We start from the raw sequence: 21932 nt of genomic DNA on the forward strand, positions 1-21932 counted from the left end.
AAAAAAAAAAAAAAAAAAAAAAAAAAAAAAATTGTAAGAATGGGCATTCTTGTATTGTCCCTGATCTAACAGGAAAAGTGTTCCACCTTTCATGTTTAAGTATGATGTTGATAACAGTGGCAGTCTGTCTGGAGCAGTTGCTGTGAAGAAGCTGGCTGCAGCAGGGGAGGTGTGACTGGGGCTATGTGCTCCATGGAGCCAGGTGGGGCTGGGAACAGGTGGGAGCCCCACCCTCTACGGAGTCCATGGGGCAGGAGTCCTGCCCTCTGGGGCACAGCTGCAGTCACCCAGCCATGGCTCCATACCCAGGCATCTCTGTGCTCATGGAGCCCTGGAAACCCTCTCTGCCCCTGCAGGCTCAGAAGTGCCTGTCCCTGCTTCCTACCCTCTCCCTGCTCCTGGTGCCTACTCCAGCGCAGAGTAAAGTTGTAGCTGAGTCCAGGCACTGTTGTGACCCAGCCAGGTGTGCATGTGCTGGAGGCAGTGCTGACATGCCAGCTCTTGCCTCCTCAGCTCCCTCTGGACTTTGAACACCAATGAGCACAGGAGGGAGGACGGGGCCTGAGGGCAGCTCTGCACAGGTCTGCAGGTGCCACTCAGCATGAACAGCCTGGGTGCCATGGATGCCATGTTAATGGTGCAAGGGAAACGGTTTCCTGGGTGAAAAGGGGCAGGTCTTTGACTACCTTCAAGCCAGGGATGACCAGAAGCCTGGGGGCTGGGCTGCCAGTTCTGGGTGGCCTCCACTGCCTGGAGTCAGAATTTATGGTGCTTTTTCCTAGCCACCCATGGCCATCCCTGAACCAATCAGCATGCACTCCCTTCCTTCTGAGCCCATAAAAACCCCTAGACTCAGCCAGACATCAGGACTATGAAGTGAGAAGCAGGAAGGAGCTACCCACTTGTCGGGATGACCTGCCTGCAGAAAAGAGCTACCCACTTCAGGTCTCCTGAGAATTGTTCTGTTGCTTAATAAAGCTCCTCACTGCCTCACTTGCCTTCCAGTTGTCTGTGTACCTCATTCTTCCTGGATATGGGACAAGAACTTGGGAACCATTGAATGGCGAGACTGAAAAAGCTGTAACACAAACAGGGCTGATACACACCACCCTATTTGCCACATTGCAGACAATGAGAAGGAGAGAAGAACTGCAGCCCCTCAGGGAGCCCAGACCTAGGGCCTTCCCAAGCCAGGACTGTGATACCCAATTTGGGACTGTATAATTTCTGGCATTTCCAAGCTTCCAGGCACCATCACATTCCCCTCGTCCAGACACAGGGGCCTACAGTGGAAGCCACTTGCAGTGCATCTGGTCTAGCCACACAGAGGCTTACATAGAGCTGGCACCTGTGCTGGTGCCTAGAGCTGCCTGCTGCACCACAGCAGCCAGCATGCCTGGCTGTGCACAGTGGCTACATTTTGCGTTCACTCACTCATGCACTCCTCACTGCTCTGTGCCTAGCTCACCCTTGGCAGGTGCAGGATCTGGACTGGTAGCACAAGCCGAGCACACCCTGCAAGGCCAAGGGGGCAGAACAAGCCCAATGGGCCTGAGAAAAACTTGGGCAAAGGTTTCCAGAGGAAAAGCAACACCCAAATGATCCCATGACATTGTTAGCTATGGGTTGTCATATATGGCTTTTATTGCATTGAAGTACATTCCCTGTATGCCTAATATGTTCAGAGATTTTAATCATGAAAGGGTGCTGAAGTTGTCATATATTTTCTCTGTATCAATTGAGATTATCATATGATTTTTATCCTTCACTTTGCTTATATGTTACATCACATTTATATTTGTATCTATTGAACCATCCTTGCATTCCAGGGTTAAGTCATACTTGGTCAGTGGACAATTCTTTTAATGTGCTATTTTATTTGGTTTACTAGTATTTGGAAGGGGGTGGAATTTTTGCATCTATTTTCATCAGGAATTTGGCCTGTGATTTTCTTTTTTTTTTCTTTTTTTTTTTTTTCAGTGTTCTTGTCTGATATTGGTATCAGGGTAATGTTGACCTTGTAAAATAAGTTTGGAAGTATGTCTTCTGTCATTTTTTGGAAGAGTTTGAGAAATGTTGGTAGTTTTTCTTTAAATGTTTGGTAGAATTCATCAGTGAATCCACTGGGCCCTGGGCTTTTCTTTGATGGGAGAATGTTTATTACTAATTCAGTCTCCTTACTTATTATTGATCTGTTCTTTGGACTTAATTCTTTTTTCTTTTTCTAGTTCCTTGAGGTGTAATATTAGGCTGTTTATTAGAGATCCTTCTTCTTCTTTGATATAGATGTCTATTGCTATAAATTTCCCTCTCATTTCTGCCTTTAACGCATCCCATAAGTTTTGTGTGTTGTGTTTCCATTCTTGCTTGTCTCAAAATATTTTTTATTTCATTTTTGTTTTTTCTGTGACCCATTGGTTGTTTGAAAGCATGTTGTTTAATTTCCACATATTTGCCTATTTTCCAAGATTTCTATTGATTTCTAGTTTGTACCATTGTGGTCTGAAAAGATACTTAATATGATTTTAATCCTCTTAAATTTAAAACTTTTTATGTGGCCTAAGATGTGATATATTCTGGAGAATGGTCCTTATGAACTTGAGGAGAATGTGTGCTCTACTGCTGTTGGATGGAATATTCTGTATATGGCTTTTAAGTCCATTTGCTTTAACATGTAGTTTAAGTCCAATGTTTTCTTATTGATTGTGTGTCTAGATTATCTGTTCATTGCTGAAAGTGGGATTTGAGGTTCCCTACTTCTATTGTGTTGTAGTTTATCTCTCCTCAAGATATTTACTAACTGCTTCAATGTTTTGTGCATATATATTTACATTGTTATATGTTCTTGGTAAAATGACCTTTTTCTCTTTTTATAGTTATATACTCAAAGTCTATGTTGTCTCATGTAAGTATAGCTACCACTGCTTTTTTTTTGTTTTTATTTGCATGGAATGTCCTTTTCCATCCCCTCACTTTCAGACTTTGTGTGTCCTTACTAGTAATGTGAGTTGCTTATAGACAGTATATGGTTGATTTTAAAAATACATTCAGCCACTCTATGTATTTTAATTGGAGAATTTAACCCATTTACATTCAAGGTTATTTATAGGTACAGACTTCCATTTTGTAATTCGTTTTATGTTTGTTTTGTAGATCTTTTATTTTTAATTCTTCTCCGGCTGTCTTCCATTGAAGTTTGATGATTTTCCACAGTTGTATGCTTTGAATCCTTTGTTTTTTATTATTTGTGCGATTGCTGTGGCTTTTTAAAAATTATACTTAAAGTTATGGGATACATTTGCAGAATGTGCAGGTTTGTTACATAGGTATACGTGTGGCATGGTGGTTTGCTGCACCCATCAACTCGTCATCTACATTACATATTTCTCCTAATGCTATCCCTCCTTAGCCCCCACCCCCTGACATGCCCCAGTGTGTGATATTCCCCTCCCTGTGTCCATGTGTCTTCATTGTTCAACTTCCATTTATGCTTGTTTATGGCTGCATAGTATTCAATGGTGTATTATGTGCCACATTTTATTTATCCAGCCTATCATTGATGGGCATTTGGGTTGGTTCCAAGTCTTTGCTATTGTGAACAGTGCTGCAATAAACATACCAGTAAACATGCCAGTATGATACTGGCATGTGTCTTTATAGTAGAATGATTTGTAATCCTTTGAGTATATACTCAGTAATGGGATTGCTGGGTCAAATGGTATTTCTGGTTCTAGATCCTTGAGGAATCACCACACTGTCTTCCTCAATGGTTGAACTAATTTACACTCCCACCAATAGTATAAAAACATTCCTGTTTCACCACATTCTCTCCAGCATGGGTTGTTTCCTGACTTTTTAATGATCACCATTCTAACTGGTGCAAGATGGTATCTCATTGTGGTTTTGATTTGCATTTCTCTAATGACCAGTGATGTTGAGCTTTTTTCATGTTTGTTGGCCACATAAATGTCTTCTTTTGAGAAGTGTCTGTTCATATCCTTCCCCCACTTTTCGATAGGATTGTTTTTTTCTTGTAAATTTGTTTAAGTTATTGTAGATTCTAGATGTTAACTATTTGTCAGATGGATAGATTGCAAAAATTTTCTCCTATTCTGTAGGTGCCTGTTGACTCTGATGAGTTTCTTTTGCTGTGCAGAAGCTCTTTAGTTTAATTAGATCCCACTTGTCAATTTTGGCTTTTGTTGCCATTGCTTTTGGTGTTTTAGTCATGAAGTCTTTGCCCATGCCTATATCCTGAATGGTATTCCCAAGGTTTTCTTCTAGGGTTTTTATGGTTTTAGGTATTATGTTTAAGTCTTTAATCCATCTTGAGTTAATTTTTGTATAAGGTGTAAGGAAGGAGTCCTGTTTCAGTTTTCTGCATATGTCTAGCCAGTTTTCCCAACACCATTTATTAAATAGGGAATCCTTCCCCCATTGCTTGTTTTTGTCAAGTTTGTCAAAGATCAGATGGTTGTAGATGTGTGGCATTATTTAAGGCCTCTGTTCTGTTCCATTGGTCTATGTATCTGTTTTTGTACATTTACCATGCTGTTTTGGTTACTGTAGCCTTGTAGTACAGTTTGAAGTCAGGTAGCATGATGCCTCCAGCTTTGTTCTTTTTGCTTAGGATTGTCTTGGCTATATGGGTTCTTTTGTGGTTCCATATGAAATTTAAAGTAGTTTTTTCTAATTCTGTGAAGAAAGTCAATGGTAGCTTAATGGGGATAGCATTGAATCTATAAATTACTTTGGGCAGTATGACCATTTTCATGATATTGATTCTTCCTATTCATAAGCATGGAATGTTTTTTCCATTTATTTGTGTCCTCTGTTATTTCCTTGAGCAGTGGTTTGCAGTTCTCCTTGAAGAGGTCCTTCACATCACTTGTAAGTTGAATTTCTAGGTATTTTATTCTCTTTGTAGCAATTGTGAATGGGAGTCCATTCATGATTTGACTCTCTGTCTATTATTAGTGTATAGGAATGCTTGTGATTTTTGCACATAGATTTTGTATCCTGACACTTTGCTGAAGATGCTTATCAGCTTAAGGAAATTTTGGGCTGAGATGATGGGGTTTTCTAAATATACAATCATGTCATCTGCAAACAGAGACAATTTGACTCCCTATTTGAATACCCTATATTTCTTTCTCTTGCCTGATTGCCCAGGCCAGAACTTCCAATACTATGTTGAATAGGCATGGAGAGAGAGGACCTCCTTGTCTTATGCTGGTTTTCAAAGGGAATGCTTCCAGCTTTTACCCATTCAGTATGATACTGGCATGGGTTTGTCATAAGTAGCTCTTATTATTTTGAGAGACGTTCCATTGATACCTAATTTATTGAGAGTTTTTAGCATGAAGTGGTGTTTAATTTTATCGAAGGCCTTTTCTGCATCTATGGAGATAATGGTTTTTGTCATTGGTTCTGTTTATGTGATGGATTACATTTATTGATTTGTGTATGTTGAACCAGCCTTGAATCCCAGGGATGAAGCCAACTTTATCGTGGTGGATAAGGTTTTTGATGTGCTGCTGGATTCAGTTTGCCAGTATTTTATTGAGGATGTTCACATCAATGTTCATCAGGAATACTGGCCTGAAATTTTCCTTTTTTGTTGTGTCTCTGCCAGGTTGTGGTATCAGGATGGTGCTGGCCTCATAAAATGAGTTAGGGAGGAGTCCCTCTTTTTCTGTTGTTTGGAATAGTTTCAGAAGGAATAGTACCAGCTCCTCTTTGTAACTCTGGTAGAATTCAGCTGTGAATCCATCTTGTCCTGAGCTTTTTTGGTTGGTAGGCTATTAATTACTGCCTGAATTTCAGAACTTGTTATTGGTCTATTCAGGGATTTGACTTCTTCCTGGTTTAGTGTTGGGAGGGTGTATGTGTCCAGAAATTTATCCATTTATTCTAGATTTTCTAGTTTATTTGTGTAGAGGTGTCTATAGTATTCTCTGATGGTAGTTTGTATTTCTGTGGGATCAGTGGTGATATCTCCTTTATCATTTTTATTGCATCTATTTGATTCCTCTCTCTTTTCTTCATTAGTCTGGGTAATGGTCTATCTGTTTTGTTAATCTTTTCAAAAAACCAGCTCCTGGATTCATTGATTTTTGAAGGGTTTTTCGTGTCTCTGTCTCCTTCAGTTCTGCTCTTATCTTAGTTATTTCTTGTCTTTTGATAGCTTTTGAATGTGTTTGCTCTTGCTTCTGTAGTTCTTTTACTTGTGATGTTAGGGTGTTGATTTTAGATGTTTCTTGCTTTCTTCTGTGGGCATTTAGTGCTATAAATTTCCCTCTAAACACTGCTTTAGCTGTGTCCCAGAGATTCTGCTATGTTATGTCTTTGTTCTCATGGGTTTCAAAGAACTTATTTATTTCTGCTTAATTTCATTGTTTATCCAGTAGTCATTCAGGAACAGGTTGTTCAGTTTCCATGTAGTTTTGTGGTTTGAGTGAGTTTTTTAATCCTGAGTTCTAATTTGATTGCACTGTGGTCTGAGAGGCTGTTTGTTATTATTTACATTCTTTTGCGTTTGCTGAGTGTTCTGTTTCGAATTATGTGATCAACTGTAGAATAAGTGTGATGTGGTCCTGAGAAGAGTATATATTATGTTGATTTGGGGTGGAGAGTTCTGTAGATGTCTATTAGGTCCACTTGTTCCTGAACTGAGTTCAAGTCCTGAATATCCTTGTAAATTTTCTGTCTCGTTGATCTGTCTGATATTGACAGTGGGATGTTAAAATCTTCCACTATTATTGTGTGGGAGTCTAAGTCTCTTTGTAGGTCTCTAAGAACTTGCTTTATGAATCTGGGTCCTCCTGTATTGAGTGCATATATATTTAGGATAGTTAGCTCTTCTTGTTGCATTGATCACTTTATCATTATGTAATGCCCTTCTTTGTCTCTTTTGATCTTTGTTGGTTTAAAGTCTGTTTTATTAGAGACTAGGATTGCAACCCCTGCTTTTTTCTGCTTTCCATTTGGTTGGTAAATATTCCTCCANTGGTAACCCAACCCTTCTGGCTGCCCTTAACATTTTTTCCTTCATTTCAACCTTGGTGAATCTGATGATTATGTATCTTGGGGTTGCTCTTCTCAAGGAGTATCTTTGTGGTGTTATCTGTATATCCTGAATTTGAATGTTGGCCTGTCTTACTAAGTTGGGGAAGTTCTCCTGGGTAGTATCCTGAAGAGTGTTTTCCAACTTGGTTCCATTCTCCCCATCATTTTCAGGTACACCAATCAAACGTAGGTTTGGTCTTTTCACATAGTCCTGTATTTCTTGGAGGCATTGTTTGTTCCTTTTCATTCTTTTTTTCTCTAATTTTGTCTTCACGTTTAATTTCATTAAGTTGATCTTCAATCTCTGATATCCTTTTTTCCACTTAATCGATTTGGCTATTGATACTTGTGTATGCTTCACGAAGTTCTCATGCTGTGTTTTTCAGCTCCATCGGGTCATTTATCTTCTTCTCTAAACTGGCTATTCTAGTTAGCAATTCCTCTACCTTTTTTCAAGGTTCTTAGCTTCCTTGCATTGGGTTAGAACATGCTCCTTTAGCTCAAAGGAGTTTGTTATTACCCACCTTCTGAAGCCTACATCTGTCAATTTATCAAACTCATTGTCTGTTCAGTTTTGTTCCCTTGCTGACAAGGAGTTGTAGTCCTTTGGAGCAGAAGAGGCATTCTGGTTTTAGGAATTTTCAGCCTTTTCACACTGGTTTTTCCTCATCTTCATGGATTTATCTACCTTTGGTCTTTCATGTTGGTGACCTTTGAATGTGGTTTCTCTGTGGACATCCTTTTTGTTGATGTTGATACTATTCCTTTCTGTTTGTTAGTTTGCCTTCTATCAGTCAGGCCCCTGCAGGTCTGCTGGAGTTTGCTGGAGGTCCACTCCAGGCTCTGTTTGCTTGGGTATCATCAGCGGAAGCTGCAGAACAGCAGAGATTGCTGCCTGCTCCTTCCTCTGTAAGGTTTGTCCCAGAGTGGTACGCACCATCTGCCAGCCAGAGCTCTCCTGTATGAGGTGTCTGTCGACCCCTGCTGGGAGGTGTCTTTCAGTCAGGAGGCACAGGGATCAGGGACCCACTTGAAAAGGCAGTCTGTCCCTTAGCAGAGCTCAAGTGCTGTGCTGGGAGATCTGCTGTTCTCTTTAGAGTAGGCAGGCAGGAAGATTTCAGTCTGTTGAAGTTGCACCTGCACCTGCTCTTTCCCCCAGGTGCTCTGTCCCAGGGAGATGGGAGTTTTATCTCCAAGCCTCTGACTGTGGCTGCTGCCTTTCTTTCAGAGATGCCCTGCCTAGAGAGGAGGAATCTAGAGAGGCAGTCTTCCTACAGCGGCTTTGCCAAGCTGCGGTAGGCTCTACAGAGTTTGAACTTCTTGGTGGCTTTGTTTACACTGTGAAGGAAAAACCACCTACTCAAACCTCAGTAATGGCGATGTCCCTCTGCCTACCAAGCTGGAGTGTCCCGGGTCAACCCCAGACTGCTCTGCTGCTGGTGAGAATTTCAAGCCCTTGGATCTTAGCTTGCTGGGCTCCATGGGGGTGGGATCTACTGAGCTAGACCAATTGGCTTTCTGGCTTCAGCCCCCTTTCCAGGGGAGTGAATGGTTCTGTCCCACTGCCATTCCAGGTGCCACTGGGGTATGAAAATCTCCTGCAGCTAGCTTGGTGTCTGCCCAAACGGCCACCCAGTTTTGTGCTTAAAACCCAGAGCCCAGGTGGTGTAGGCACCCGAGGGAATCTTCTGATCTAAGAGTTGCAAAGACCATGGGAAAAGCATAATATCTGGGTTGGAGTGCACTGTTCCTCATGGCACAGTCCCTCACAGCCTCCATTGGCTATGAGAGGGAGTTCCCTGACCCCTTGCACTTCCCAGATGAGGTGATGCCCCACCCTACTTCAGCTCTCACCCACTGTCTAACCAGTCCCAATGAGATGAGCCAGGTACCTCAGTTGGAAATGCAGAAATCACCCGCCTTCTGCATTGATCTTGCCCGGGGCTGCAGACCACAGCTGTTCCTATTTGGCCACCTTGCCAGCCACTGCCTGCTGTGGTTTTTTGTGTTGTGGTTACCATGATGCATACACGAAATATCTTATCCTTATAATGGGCTATTTCATTGTGAGAACTTAACTTTAATCACATACAAAAACTCTACACTTGCACTCCTTTCCACTTTTTATGATTTTGATGTCACAGTTTACATGCTTTGTAATTTGTATTTCTTTACAATTTATTTTAGCTATAGGTGCCTTTAATAATTATGTCTTTTAACTGTGACAGTAGGGATAAATTAGCTTTAAATACTACCTTTACTGTACTAGAGAATTCTGAATATGACTATATATTATTTTTACCAGTGAGTTTTTTACTTCCATATGTTTTTGTTATTATTATCCTTTTGTTTTAGTTAAAGGGCTCCCTTTAGTAATATTTATAAAATAGACCTAGCAATGATTAATTACCATAGCTTTTGTTTGTCTGGGAAAGATTTTATTTCTCCCTCATTTCTGAAGGAAAGATTTGCTAGTAATGTAATCTTGATTGGCAGTCTTTTCCTTCAACACTTTGAATATATCATGCCATTCTTTCCTGGCATGCAGGATTGCTGCTAAGAGAATATGGCTGAAAACCATATTGGGGCTTTCTTGAATGTGATATGGTTCATTCTCTTGCTGCGCTCAGTATTCTTTCTTTGTCTCTGATTTTTTGATAATTGGAATATGATATATCTTGGTAAAATCCTCTTTGGGTTGAATTTGATTGATGACATCCACGCTTCCTGAACCTGGATATTTTTGTGTTTCACCACATTTGGGAAATTTTCAGCCATTATTTTCTTAAATATGCTTTCTGGATCTTGTTCTCTCTCATCTCCTCCTGAAACTTCTACTATGCAAAAGTCAGTACACTTGATGGTGTCCCATAATTCCTATAGGTCTTTTTCATTTTTTATTATTTTTTCTTTTTTATTCTCTGACTTGATAATTTGAAATATCCAGTCTTCAAGCCCAGTGATTCTTTGCCTTGATCAAGTCTGCTGTTGAAGCTTTCTAGTTAATATTTCAGTTCAGTTATTGTATTCATTATTTCTAGGATTTTAACTATTTTATTGCTTTTATTTTGTCAAGCTTTGCTTTTATTAACCATTTTCAAATGTTATTTATTTTCTATCTGCATTTTCTTGTAGTTTCCTGAACTTCTTTAAGGGGATTATCTTAAATTCTTAGTCATCTCATAGACTTGCATATTTCAGGGTCTATTACTGGAGCATTATTAGTTTATTTTGGTGTCATATTTTCTTGATTTTTAAAATAATCCTTGTGTCTTTGTGTTGGTCCCTGCACATTTGAAGAAATGGCCTTTTCTGGCCTTTGCAGATGTTCTTTGTCAGTAAGAGGCCTTCACTATTTAATATAGCCTGGGATTCTGAATAGGCCAACTGGTAGCAACCTCAGACAGGCAGATGTGGGTGTTGGGTTCTCTAGTTGGGCTGCGCCACTACCTGTGCTCTGACATTAAATGGAACTGCTGGCTGTGCTCCTGTGACAGGTGGAGCTGTTGATTGGGTTCTACAATTGCCTCTGATTGTCCAGGGTTAGAGGTTGTCTTTCTTGCTGGATGGTACTTTTGTTTGGAATCTGTAGTTGGTCAGGGACATGTGCTGAGCTCTGAGGCTGGGTGAGATTTCTGGGGTTGCTGCTTGATCACTTAGGGTGGGCAGGGCCAGAGGCTATGCTTCACAGATTTGTGTGGACTTGGGCTTGCCTCCTAGTCTAGAGTAGCCTTAAGCAGAACACCAATGGTGGGTTGAGTTGCTGCACAGCTCCTGGGGCTGGGCAAGATCAGATGCTCCCTCTGTGGATAATCACAGACCTGCTATTGTCTTCCTGTCTAGGGAATATGCAGAGAACCCAGGGCTGGCTGGGTCACTGCTCAGCTCCTGAGGTTGGTCAGGGCCAGATGCTCCCTGTATAGGCAACTGCCAATGTGCACTTGCCTCCCAGGCTTAGTAAGGCTTAAAGACAGCATCAGGAATTGTGTTGTCACTTGACCAGTAGGGCTCAGTAGGGCCAGATATGTCTGTCCTCTTATTTTAGTTACTTTAGTAAACTTATCTAATCCTCAATAAGAGTATAAAAATATTTTATTAAATATATTTCTATGTAACATTTTGTGTTATTATACATGGCACATTTGTTTGTTTTTCTGTCTTTCCTGATGTATAAAATGCAATGTATTTTGTTTATTGATCTTATTTTTATGAACATAATGAAGTATAAATTGAAAGAATTTGTCTGTAGATTATTCTGGATTTCCAATATGTATTATCATATAACCTGTTGGAAATAGGCATTCTACTTTTTCCTTCCTGGAAATTGTAATTCTTTTTTCACTTTCTTTCCTTTTTTGCAATGATTAGTATTCCAGCATAGTGTTGAACAGCAATGTTGAATGCAGTTATCTTCATTAAGCTCCTGAGTTTAAACCTCCTACTATGATATATGATGGTAGCTATGGGTATTTTAAAATAGCTTTCTATCAGATGAAAGAAGTACTCTTCTGTTGCTAATTCCTAAAAGGTTTTCTTTTATTTCTGGATTCACAAGTGTTTTAAATCATGATTAGATGTTGAAATTTATATATGTTTTGTTAACATCTATAGAGAATCTTATAGATTTTCTCCTTTAACTTATTAAGGTAATACTTACATAAATATACATATTCCAATGTTGACCTAACCTTTTATTCCTGGGTAAGCTCAATGCAGTCATAATGTATTAGGCTTTTTAAAAATCATTTGATTGGAATTTATAAAATTTCTTATTAATATTTTTTAAACTGCCTTATTGGTTAAATCCCCCAATTAAAAGGCACAGAATGGCAAGCTGGATAAAGAAACAAGACCAAATGGTATGCTGTCTTCGAGAGACTCATCTCACATGCAACAACATCCATAGGCTCAAAATAAAGGGATGTAGGAAAATCTACTAAGCAAATGGAAAGCAGAAAAAAGAAGGGTTTGCAATTATAATTTGAGACAAAACAGACTCTAAACCAACAACAATCAAAAAAGACAAAGAAAGGCAATATATGATGGTAAAGGGTTCAGTTCAACACACATAACTATCCTAAATATATATGCACCCAGCACAAAAGCACCCAGATTCATAAAGCAAGTTCTTAGAGACCGTCAAAGAGATTTAGACTTCCACACAATAATGGTGGGAGACTTCAACACCCCACTAACTGTATTAGATAGATTATTGAGGCAGAAAATTAACAAGATATTCAGGACCTGAACTCACACTGGATCAAATGGATCTGATAGACATCTACATAACTCTCCACCCAAAAATAACAGAATACACATTCTTCTTATCACTACATAGCACATACTTTAAAACTGACCACATAATCAGACACAAAACACTTCTCAGCAAATGCAAAAGAACTGAAATCATAACAACACTCTCTCAGACCACAGCTCGATAGAATTACAGATCAAGACTAACAAAATCACTCAAAACAATACAATTACCTGGAAATTGAATAACCTACTCCTGAATGACTTTTGGGTAAATAATGAAATTAAGACAGAAATCAAGAATTTATTTGAAACTAATGAGAAAAAAGACACAACATACCAGCATCTCTGGGACACAGTTAAGGCAGTTTTAAGAGGGAGCTTTATAGAACTAAACAACCATGTCAAAAAATTAGAAATATCTCAATTTAAGAACTTATTATTACAACTAAAAGAACTAGAGAATGAAGAGAAAATCAATCCCAAAGTTAGCAGAAGATAAGACATAACAAAATCAGAGCTGAACTGAAGGAGATTGAGATATGAAAAGCCATTCAAAAGATCAATGAATCCGGAGTTGGTTTTTTGAAAAAAATTAACAAAATATATAGACCACTAGCTAGACTAATAAAGAAGAAGAGAGAAAAAAATCTGAATAAACACAATCAGGAATGACAAAGGGGATATTACACTGAGCCAAAGAAATACAAATAACTATCAGAAACTATTATGAACACCTTTATGCACACAAACTAGAAATTCTAGAAGAAATGGATACATTTATTTAAAGGTGTTAATTTATTTTTCTGTTTTGTTTTTTGTTTCATAAAACCCTTTCTCAAGGTATGATAGGTGTGATTCACATGTAAAAAGCTGTACATATTTAATTTATACAACTCAAAGAGTTTGGTGATAAGTATATACCCATTCAAATCATCACCACCATCAAGACTATAGATATATCCATCATCTCCTATAGTTTCCTCCTACCACTTTTACTGTAATTATTACCATTATTGTGTGTGTGTATGTGTGTGTGTGTGTAGTATGAACAGAATATAAGATCTACCTTCTTCACAGAATTTAAGAATACAATAGTTTATTGTTAGCTACAGGCGCTGTGTTGTATTGTAGATCTCCAGAACTTCTTCATCTTGCACAAATGAAACGTTTTTATACCCTTTGAATATCACCTTCCCATTTTTCCCTCCCCGCATTCCCTGGCAGTCACAGTTACGCTCTATGCTTCTATGACTGATGGTTTTAGATTACACATATAAGTGAGATCATTTTTATGTCTGGCTTATTTTACTTAACATAATGTCCTCCATGTTCATCCATGTGTCAGGATTACCTTCTTTTTATTGTTGAATAATATTTCATTATATATATGTCACTTTTTAAATTCATTCATCTGTCAGCAAATAGATTGTTTTCATATCTTAGCTACTGTGAACTATGCCACAGTAAACGTGGAAGTGCAAGTATCTTTTTGAAATCCCGACTTCAATTCTTTTGGATAAATGCACAGAAGTAGGATTGCTGGATTATAAATTATCAGTGAGGTTACTTATTTTATATAATTTTGTATACTGCAACTTTACTAAATGTATTAGCTTTAACAGTTTTTTGTGGAATCTTTAGGGTTCAACTACATGTAAGACCATGTAGCATAGTTGTATTTGTATTTTCTTTAAGGAATCTACATACTGTTTTCCATAGTGAATATATCAATTTATATTCCCAGCAACAATGCAGCAACACCTGTAACCTTTTTAAAATTAGTAATAACCAGTCTAACAAGTATGAGGTGATATCTGCTTATACTTTTGATTGAATTTCCCTGATGGTTAGTGATAGTGAGTCACTTTTCATGAACCTCTTGGCTATTAATATTTATATTTCCTTTGGGGGAAATGTTTATTCATGTACTTTGCCCATTCTAAAAACTGGAGTATTTTTGGTTATTAAGTTGTATGAGTGTGTTACATATTTTGGACATTAACTCTTTATCGGGTATATACTTTGAAAATATTCTCCCATTCTACATGTTGCTTTTTATTTTGTTGATTATTTCCTTTGCTGTGCAAAAGCTTTTTAGTTTCATGTAATCTTACTTGTTCATTTTGCTTTCATTGCCTGTGCTTTTGGTGTCAGGGTGAAAAATCATTGCCAAGATCAATGTCAAGGAGATTTTTCTGTATGCTTTCTTCTAAGAGTTTATAGTTAAGGCCTTTTCTTTATGCCTTTAATTCATTTTGAATTGATTTTTGTGTGTGATGGAAAACATGAGTCCAGTATCACTCTGTTGCATGTAAATATCCAGTTTTCCAAACACCATTTATTAAAGAAACTACCATTTATCCATTTTGTAGTCTTGGTAATCTTACTGAAGATAAGTTGACCATATAGCATGGGTTTATTTCTGGGCTTTTAATTCTGTTCCATTGATCGATATGTCTTTTTTATGCTAGTACCGTATGGTTTGATTACTATTAGGTTGGTGCAAAAGTCTTTGCAGTCTTTGCTATTACTTTCAATGGCAAAAACCACAATTACTTTTGCACCAACCTAATATAACATAATTTGAAATCAGGTAGTATGATGGTTATACTTTGTTCTTTTTGCTCAAGACTTACTTGGCTATTCAGGGTCTTTTGTGGTTCCATGTGAATTTAGATTTTTTTCTAATTCTGTGAAAAATGCCTTTGAATTTTAATAGTGATTGCATTAAATCTATAAATTTATTTGAGTAGTATGAACATTTAAGCAATATTAATTATTCTAATCCATGAACACTGATAGATTTCTATTTATTTGTGTTTTATTCCATTTCTTTCAATAGCCTCTTGTAATTTTCAGTGTACAGATCTTTCACCTCATTGGCTAAATTTACTTCTAATTTTTTGATGCTATTGTAAATGAAGTTGTTACCTGGATTCCTTTTGAGACAATTTATTGCTGGTGTATAGAAACACTACTAATTTTGTATGTTGATTTTGTATCCTACAATTTTGCTAAATTCATTTGTTAAGTTCTAACAGGTTTTTGTGGATTCTCTGGGGCTCACTACATGTCATGTCATCTCCAAACAGAGACAAATATGTTTCTTCCTTTCTGATTTGGTTGCTTTTAATTTTTTATTTATTTATTTATTTTTTGCCTAATTGCTCTGGCTACAACATCCAATACTATGTGGCAAGGATGGATACCTTTATCTTGTTCCTAATCTTAAAGGAAAGCTTTCACTATTTCACTGTTGAGTATAATGTTAGCTATGAGCTTATCATATGTAAACCAAAAATAAAATTCTAAGCTTCCCAGTCGACTGAATGGACCCCCCTTCTCAAGAAAGGGAATTCTCAAGTAAACCTGAAGGACTAGTCCAGGCCATGATGGGAAGGTGAGGTTGGACACGCCTCATTATATCCTCTTCCCTTTGGAGTTCAGGCACAACTGAGCAGCATTAACATTACAACGGAGGTCTTAAGAAAGACTGACAAAACAGACTCTTTGTAGCAATAAAATACCAAATGCCAACCTGTCATATAGCATCATATTACAGATAGCAGGCCCTGAAAGAAATTAAAATATTTTACCCCAAAGCATATTTCTTTGACATATTTTGAAATAGCCCAGCAAAGCTGCCTCTGGTGGGTGAAATGTAAATTCTCTACAGAATATAAATTTCTCTTTCCAGGTCTTTGTCTGATCCTGAAGAGATTGATTAGCTGAGAGTCTAGCAATGTTTAAAGACCTGAATATGCAACATTTACCATCTATTGCCTCTAAGAGTGGCCACCTATGAGACTTCATCTACATGTAAGAACCTTGGTCTCCACAACCCCCTGTCCTAATCCAGACACTCTTTTCTACGATTCCAGGTCTTTTAGATAATAACTTAACTCACAACCGTTTGCCAACCAGAAAATCTTCTAATCTACCTATTACTTGGAAGCCCCCACTTCAAGTTGTCCTGCCTTTCCAGACCAAACCAGTGTATACCTTACATATATTGATTGATGTCTGTCTGTAATTTCTGTCTCCTTAAAACATAAAATCAAGCTGTAACTCAACCACCTTGGGCACACTTTCTCAGGACCTCTTGAGACTATGCCTTGGGCCTTGGTCACTCACATTTGGCCCAGAATAAACCTCTTTAAATGTTTTATAGAGTTTGACTCTTCTTGCGGACACATATGTGATCTTTATTATGTTGAGGTACATTCTTTTGTTACCTAATCTGTTGGCTTTTATTATGAAAAGATGATGAATATTATCAAATGCTTTCTCTGCATTTGTTAACATAAGTATACATTATTTGCTCTTCATTCTGTTAATGTCATATATTATATGTATTTATTTGCATGTGTTGAAACATTCTTGCATCCCAGGGATAAATCCCATTTGATCACGGGGATTCTTTTAATGTTTCTTTTAATGTACTTTGTAATGATTCTTTTTATCATGAATTTGATTGGCTAATATTTGTTGGAAATGTTTGCATCTATGTTTATCAGGGATATTGGCTTGTAATTTTCTTTTTTTGTGGTGTTTTTATATGGTTTCTGTATCAGGGTAATTGGGGCCTCATAAAATGAGTTTGGAATTATTCCCCCATCTTTAATATTTTGCAAGCGTTTGAAAAGTATTGGCATTAAGTTTTCTTTAAATATTTTGTAGAATTCACCAACAGAGCCATCTGGTCATGGAATTTTCTTTGTTGGGAAGATTTTGACTATCAGTTGTATTTCTAACTCATTCCTGGTCTGGTATTTTTTAAAAAAATTCTGAAGCAGTTTTTATAGGTTGTATGTTTCTAGGAATGTATCCATTTCTGCTAGATTATCCAATTTGTTGGCCTATAATTTTTCATAGTGCTATAGTCTAACCTTGTCTTTGGTTTCACTTTTGATTATTTTAGTTACTCATGATCAATTGTGGCCCAAAAATATTAAATGAAAAATTTCAGAAATAAACAATTTGTAAGTTTTAAATTGCACACCATTCTGAGTAGCATGATGAAATCTCTATCATCCTGCTCTGTTCCATTTGAGACATGAAAAATAGCAGATATAGGGTTTGGTACTATCCGGGGTTTGTGGCATTCGCTGGGGGTCTTGGAATGTAACCCTGCGGATGAGGGAGAACTAGGATCGTCTCATGACATTTCATATTTATTTCTGTGGTACCAGTTGTAATGTATCATCTTTTATTTATAATTCTGTTTATTTGAGTCAGCTCTTTTTTTCTTGGTTAATCTAGGTAAAGGCTTGTCAATATTATTTATCTTTTCAAATAAACAACATTTAGTTTTATTGATCTTTTTATTGTTTTTCTATTTCATTTATTTCTGCTCTAATTATTATTCTTTTCCTTCCTTCTGCTAAATTTTGGCTTAGTTTTTTCTTTTTCTAATTTCTTGAGGTATAAACTTATGGTGTTCATTTGAGATCTTTCTTTCTTCTTAATGTAGGTATTGATAGCTATAAACTTTTAGAACTGCTTTTGCTACATTCCATAGATTTCGCTATTGTTTAAAAATTTTTCATCATCACTATGGTTTCAATGTATCCCCAAAGTTTATGTGTTGAAAACTTAATCCCCAATGCGATAATGTGGACAGGTGGGACCCCTACAAGGTGACGAGGCCATGGGGATCCTGAGGATCCTGCCCTCATGAGTGGATTAATGCCATTTTTGCAGAAGCAGCTTCCTTCCTCTTTCTTACTCTCTTGCCCTTCTACCTTCCTCCACGGAATTACACAGCTAGAAGGCCCTCACAGGATGTGATCCCTTGATCTTAGACTTCCCAGCCTCCAGGATCATGAGCCAAATAAACCTCTGTTCATTATCAATTACCCAATCTCAGGTATTCTGTTACAGCAGCATAAAGTGGACTAAGACAACCACTGGGTATATGCTCTGTGGGCATGTTACACATGGCCTTTATTGTGTTGAGCTACATTCCTTCTATACCTAATTTGTTGAAAGTTGGTTTTGTCATGAAAGGGTGTTGAATGATGTCAAATGCTTTTTCTGCTTCTATTGAGATGATCATGTTGTTTTTGTCTTTCATTCTGTTAGTGTAATATTTATTGATTTGCATATGTTGAACCGTTCTTATGTTCCAAGGATAAAGCTCACTTAATCATGGTAAGTGAATCTTTTAATGTGCTGTTGAATTCTGTTTGACAGTATATTTGGTCTTTCTGTCACTCCTCCTCCTCCAGTCTGTACGGCAGACTTTGGTAGACAAAGACCTTGACCAGTCAGCCTAGCTAGATACTCTGGAAGTCTCTCAGATCTTTTTTATGGATGTACCTGCTTTACTCTTCTTGTTCCTTCTTGGTGAGAGGGAGTCTTGGGATTTTCTTTTCTCAGTCCTGCAAAGGAGACTAGCTGCTGAGAGCCTTCCATTTATTTATCTCTAGGGCAATTCCCTAAAATACTCAAGATTGTGCACCTTCTCTCAATGCAGCAGAGTCAAGCTGATTGCTACCTGTGTTCTGACTGCAGAAGTTTGTATGCACATCTGCTAGGCTCAGGCACCCTGGCTGCAGGGAACCACGGGCTGGACTGTGATGGACCAAGAGGTTCCAGCCACAGGGGATGGTGTGTGGAGGGCTGGGGGCACATATCCTCTGGTTGGGTAGTCAGCCAGTTGTGAAGTCGCCCCAGTAGAGTGCAGGAGCTGGCCAGTAGGTTCTGCTGCTTGTTGTTCAGATCCACGCACTGGAGCCCCTCCTCTTTCCCTGCTCCTAGCTGCCCCCAGGTGATTCAGCCACACTGGTCCCCTCAGTGTTCTGCATTAAGTGAGACAGAAATGGTTTCCTGGGCAGCATCCCACAAGCCTGGGGAATCTGGACATTTGCTTTGCTCTCACTTTCCCCATGGCAAAAATTTTGGGCTGAGGGAGTCTCTCTTGGCACTGAGTTACCTTGGAAGAGCAGTGAGGCAGGTAGAACGAAGCGGTTCTTACCTTCTTCCATGCATCTGTTCTTGGCTTTTTTGCCAGACCAACCAGTTGGAACCTCTCAAGTGGCTTCCTAGACTCCTACAAAAATACCTTTCTTCATGGTAGTTGTTAAAATTAGTGTTCCTGTGGGAGTTTGAGAACTGAAAACTCCTTTCACCATCCTAATCATGTCACTTCTTAAAAGGTTTAGTTGTATGATAGTTTGTATGTATAGTTTCATTATCATTCAGTCATAAGACACTTTTAATTATCATTATGACTTTTTCAGTGACCACTTAGTTATTTTGAAGTATGTTTTAAAGTTTCAAACATATATGAATATTAAATTTTTTTTCTCATTGAATTTAGTTATATTGTGATTAGAAATCATCGTTTGAATCATACCAGTCTTTGTCTATTTGTGCTGCTATAACAAAATACTACAGACTGGCTCATTTATAAATAATAGAAATGTATTTCTCATAGTACTGGAGGCTAAGAAGGCCAAGGTCTAGTATCAATAGATTTAGCATCTGATGAGGACTCTGCCCCTCTGTTTCAAGATGTCACCTTGTTGCTGTCCTCTGAAGGCAATGAACGCTGTGTCCTCACATGGCAGAAGGGGCAAAAGGGTAAGTTCACCCCCTCAAACCCTTTTATAAGGCACTAACCCATTCATATGGGCATAGTCCTCAGGACTTAATCACCTCCTAAAAAGCCCACCTCTTAATAGTGCTGCATTGGGGATTTAGTTTCAACACGAATTTTGGAGAAGACACAACACTAAAACCATATCGCAATACCATTTTTTTCAAAGTTTCTGTAAACGATTTTATGTGCTTGAGCCTGATGAGAATTAATTTATGTTCTATGTGTGCTTCCAATGCTTTGTTGTGGGTGCAGCCTTCTAAGAATATCTATTAAATTGGGTTTGGTAATTTGTAGTTCAAATATTCTATATTCTTACTGATTCAAGTCACATTGCAACTTGGTGGCCCATGATTAAGTGTTCAGTCTCTCTTAAGGTCTAGCCCAAGATGTATTTTTCAAAAGAATAGTAGTTATTCATAGAGAATGGCAGGGCTCTGCTCCTAAATCCTGAGGGCCTGTGCCATGATTCACTTATGTGGCCTGGCAAAGGCTCCTAACAGCATGCCTGTCTGTTACTCTCTGTGGGCCACATTTTGATCCGCCAACCAAACTACAGAGCCTTTCTTACATTCTGAGCTGCAAGATTAAATGCAGAATCTCTGATTAGTGAGGCCATTACATGTGGTTTGAGCCAACCTTATGTCCTTGGACCACCACCTCACACCCTAAATATCATTTGACATGGATTCTCTGGATTTCTGGTCCATATAGATTAGAAAAATCAACTAGCTCTTTTGGAGTGCAGTACACTTTCTAATGCGTCATGCATTTTTTCTAACTTTAGGGTCCTGTTGAAACTTGAGCCTAGGTACAGGTCTAGAAGCAAAGAGGGATGGTAGGGGTGGGTCCTGAGTAGAATCAGCATTGTCTTGCATGGCAGCTGCCTCAGGAGAGAGGCCATTACAGTTTCTTTGGGCAATGCAGGGTTAATCCCCTGAGACGAAGGTGGAGAGGCTATTTCCAATTGATGTAGGGAGACTGAGACTGCTTTCACTGGCAGACTTATCAGCATTTAGGGCTCACTGTCCCCAGCTCCATCAGTCTTCCCATACATCCTCATTTCAACTTTCCGAATCTCATTTCTTCCCAGTCAATGCCCCCTCACATTGACAGATATTCTGAGGGACAGGTTTGGATTTCCACTGTCGTTCAGCCAGTCGCCGGATGAGTTCTGAATTTGGTTTTCAGCAGTCTTAGCCCTGTGGCTACAGAAAATAAGGGTCTCTTTCAGGGCACTCATGGAAGCTTTCACGTTATTTATGCAACACCAAGAAACTCAAAATTCAAATTCCTCTGCTCATATTTTCTTTCGTCACTTTCCTCACTTTTTCTAGCAAGAATAGGAGCAACCAGCCAATCTCATCTTATTCACTAGGTCGACGCGTTTGAAAATACGATACACCAGTCAACCCACGGTTAATTACAGGTCTCAAATGGTGATATTTTGCATATCTGTATTGCTAGATCACAGCATGGACTTTCAGTGCTTTTTGTTTTGTTTGTTTGAAGACGGAGCCTTGCTATGTTGCCTAAGCTGGCCTCAAACTCCTAGGCTCAAGTGATCCTCCCACCTCAGCCTCCTGAGTAGCTGGGACTACAGGTGTGTACAGTAATCCCAGCTCAGAGAATTTTAGAATTTTAGGGATGACTGAAAAGTTATCCCTAAAATTCTTTTTCTCTAGAAATACTCTTAGTACCAAATTTATATTAGTGAGAGTTCTCCAGAGTAACAGAACCACTAGGATGTATACATACATACATATATATGTATGTATACATCCTGTTGTTTCTATATATTTGAGAGAGAAAGATGGAGATAAAGAGAGAAAGGAAGAGGAGAGATGGAGAGATTTAGTATAAAGAATTGGCTCGCATACATCATGGAAGCTCTTTTAGTTCCCAACTCATAGGTGAGTCAGCAATCTGGAGACCCAGGAGAGCCAATGGTTAGTTTAAGTTTAAACCAGAAGACCTGAGAACCAGAAGAGCCAATGGTGTCAGT

General features: G+C 38.5%; 1 protein-coding gene across 1 annotated transcript in view; it reads right to left on the reverse strand.

Annotated features, from left to right (window-relative positions):
* Positions 1-21932, reverse strand: part of LOC108514177 (butyrophilin-like protein 8) — a 44653-nt gene that overhangs the window by 15618 nt on the left and 7103 nt on the right.

Source organism: Rhinopithecus bieti, unplaced genomic scaffold (genome assembly GCF_001698545.2).
Source record: "Rhinopithecus bieti isolate Rb0 unplaced genomic scaffold, ASM169854v2 scaffold_33891, whole genome shotgun sequence".
NCBI classification, from domain to species: domain Eukaryota; kingdom Metazoa; phylum Chordata; class Mammalia; order Primates; family Cercopithecidae; genus Rhinopithecus; species Rhinopithecus bieti.